The sequence below is a fragment of the Ursus arctos genome, unplaced genomic scaffold (genome assembly GCF_023065955.2).
Source record: "Ursus arctos isolate Adak ecotype North America unplaced genomic scaffold, UrsArc2.0 scaffold_10, whole genome shotgun sequence".
NCBI classification, from domain to species: Eukaryota; Metazoa; Chordata; class Mammalia; order Carnivora; family Ursidae; genus Ursus; species Ursus arctos.
The window spans coordinates 45,345,435-45,349,137 of NW_026622764.1; the positions used below are offsets into that span (position 1 = coordinate 45,345,435).

The 3,703-nt window shown below is 40.0% G+C and overlaps 1 pseudogene; it reads left to right on the plus strand.

Annotated features, from left to right (window-relative positions):
* The first annotated feature begins 234 nt into the window (after window positions 1-234).
* Window positions 235-2,052, plus strand: LOC113251102 (elongation factor 1-alpha 1-like; annotated as a pseudogene).
* The last annotated feature ends 1,651 nt before the right edge of the window (window positions 2,053-3,703 follow it).

Consider the following 3,703-nt stretch of genomic DNA (forward strand, 5'->3'; position numbering starts at 1 on the left):
CGTGTTTGTAAAAATTGCAAGCAGGTTTTCAGAACCAGCCTTACACACTGGATAAAATATATATTTGTCTCCCTCCCCCACATGCCTTTCCACTGTTTCACTGTACTTTCCACTGTTTTCTGTTACTATTTTTTTCTATTTTATTTATTAATACCCTAAGTGTCTTCAGATTTTCAAGTGGAGGCCTGGGCACAGGAAATACATGATCCTCGCCTCTAGGAAGTTCACGATCTGATGGGTGAGAAAGATGATACAGAAGACAATAACACTGCAGGAATGTAAGTTAAATAAAGGGGGATAAATGTGTGATTGTATAATTTTCCATTAAAATGACAACTCAGCCATTCTCTAGATATATGGAGAATGTGATGATTAAGCTGAATTTTATAAAACATTAATGAGTTAGATTTTTATAAAGAATATACAATGGAATAGTGTTTTGTTTATATTAGCATGTGTATAAGCAGAGATGGGGGAAGAGGAGAGACTGTTATGTAGGTAATGGTTTAGCTATAATACTCTGGGTAAAATCTATCTTATGAAATAGACTTGTTTTTCTACCTATACTTACTCCCTAAGTGATCCCATCCTACCTCATGATTTTAAATACCATCTACTATTTTTTCACAATGGGTTTGCTGCTACAACACAGGTGTCATGCAAATCACCACTAAACCCAAACCAAAAGGGAAAAGGAAAAGGCTCATATCAACATTATCATCATTGGACACATAGATTTGGGCAGGTCTATCCCTACTGGTCCTCTGATCTACCAATGTGCTGGGATCGACAAAAGAACTATGGAAAAATTTGACAACGAGGCTGCTGAGGTGGGAAGGGGCTCCTTCAAGTGTGGCTGGGTCTTGAATAAACTGAAAGCTGAACATGAACAAGGTATCACTGTTGATATCTCCCTGTGGAAATTTGAGACCAGTGAGTATCATGTGACCATCACTGATGCCCCAGGACACAGAGACTTTATCAAAAACATGATTACAGGCACATCTCAGGCTGACCGTGCTGTCCTGATTATTGCTCTTGGTGTTGGTGAATTTGAAGCAGGTAGCTCCAAGAATGGGCAGACCTGTGAGCATGCCCTTCTGACTTACACACTGGGTGTGAAACAAATAATTGTCGGTGTTAACAAAATGGATTCCGCTGAGTCACCCTATAGCCAGAAAAGATACAAGGAAATCATTAAGGAAGTCACCACCTACATTAAGATAACTGGCTACAGCCCTGACACAATAACATTTGTGTCAGTTTTTGGTTGGAATGGTGACAACATGCTAGAGCTAAGTGCTAACATGTCTTGGTTCAAGGGATGGGAAGTCACCCATAAAGATAGCAAATCTGGTGGAATCACATGCTTGAAACTCTGGATTGCATTCTGCCACCAACTCGTGCAACTGACAAGCCCTTGCGTCAGCTTCCCCAGGACGTCTACAAAATTGGTGGTATTGGTGCTGTCCCTATGGCCCGGTGGAGATTGGTGTTCTTAAACCTGGCGTGGTGTTCTCCTGTGCTTCAGTCAATGCCACAACCGAAGTAAAATCTGTTGAAATGCACCATGAAGCTTTGAGTGAGGCTCTAGCTGGGGACAACATGGACTTCAATGTCAAGAACCTATCTGTCCAAAATGTTCACCCTGGCAATGTGGCTGGTGACAGAAAAATGACCCACCAATGGAAGCAGCTGGCTTCAGGGCTCAGGTGATTATCCTGAACCATCCAGGCCAAATCAGTGCTGGAAATGCACCTGTGCTGGATTGTCAGACAGCTCACATTGCTTGCAAGTTTGCTGAGCTGAAGGAGATTGATTATCATTCTGGAAAATAGCTGGAAGATGGCTCCAAGTTCTTAAAATCTGGGGATACTGCTCTTGATATGGTGTGTTGAGAACTTCTCTGACTATCTCATCTGGGCCATTTGTGATATGAGCCAGACAGCTGCTGTGGGTGTCATCAAAGCAGTGGACAAGAAGGCAGCTGGAGCTGGCAAGGTCACCACGTCTGATCAGAAAGCTCAGAAAGCTAAAGGAATATATTCCTAATACCCGCCACCCCAGTGTTAATCAGTGGTGGGAGAACGGTCTCAGAACTCTTTGTATCAGTTGGTCATTTAAGTTTAACAGTAAAAGACTGGTTAAAGGTAACAATGCATCGTAAAACCTTCAGAAGGAAAAGAGAATGTTTTGTGGACCATTTGGTGTGTGTGTGTGTGTGTGTGTGTGTGTGTGTGTGTGTTTCTGGCAGTTTTAAGTTATTAGCTTTTAAAAACCAGTACTTTTCAATGGAAACAACTTGACCAAAAATCTCACAGAATTTTGAGACCCATTAAAACAAAAGTTTATTGAGAAAAAAATAATAAAATAAATGAATAAATAAATAAATAAACGCCACCTACTTGCTGATCACACCCCAATCTATATTTTAGCATATACTTCAGACTTGTGTATGTCCAACTGCTTACTTGACATCTCCATTCAGAAGTCTAACAGGCAGTTTTAATACAAATTATCTAAAAATAAGATCTGTGATTCCCTTCCAAACCCTTAATTACCACAAATTCCCCACCTAATTGCTGAGGTAAAAACCTTAGAATCAGCTTACCTTCCTTTCTCCTTCCACCAGGTATTCTAACTATATCTTCTCAAAGAATCTCACTTGATTTTTATTATCACTTGATGCAACTATTATGGTCCAAGACTCCTGAATATTATATAGCTTCCCAGTAGGTTTCTGTGTCTACTCTCCTCCTTTCCAGTCTATTCTCATTATAGCAGCCAGATAGATCCCATTTAAAATGGGTTTTCATATCATTCCTTTGCTTTAAAAGCTTCTCCTATCACCTAAAGTAAAAGCCACAGTTCGTGCCGCAACCACATGGCCCCCTGTGATGTGGCCATTTGTTATTTCTGTACTCTAATCACTGACTCCTCACCTCTGTCTCACTTGCCTCTAGTCATATGGCCCTCACTCTGCCTCAGACACAGCAGGCACACTCATGCCACAGGATCTTTGCACTTGCTATTCTCTTTACTAGGAATCTTCAGCCCCAGATATTCACAAAACTCCCTCTCTTGCTTCCTTCAAGCCGCAACTCAAATGTCACATTCCCAGTGAGATTTCACTATCTATCTTACCTAAAATACTTTGTCCAGGCATATCTTAGTTTTGCCTTTCAAGTTTTGTGTTTATTTTTGGTTTTGATTTTGGCTTTTTGGCTGTTGTTAATGTGTTGTTATCATGCACTAGAGTGTAAGATCTACAGGGACAGTGTCCTTACCATTAATAATTGGTTCTCACAAGTTGGTACAAACCAGATCCAACATGCCCCTCCTCATGGATATCTGTAATATGAACAGGGAAAAAAAAAAAAAAAAAAAAACTTCTCCTGCCCAAAGGCACTTTCTCATCATTGGAAATTCCATTATTGGAAGTGCCTTAGGATAAGCATACACTTTCCATCTCTCTCTAAATGCTGACCTCTTGGGAAAAGAAACACATCAAATTAAATGAATTATTTATACATTAGCATAAGATTATTAATTGCATATTTTGCTTCCATGTTAACTTTCTTTTAAAATCACTAAAAAGTGGAGTTTTGCAGGTGAGGAGAAGACAAGGATAAACCTGAAAAATGTAGCAATACCTGGGTGAAAGACACTGGACTGCTACAGAAATAAGGAGGGATATAGTAAT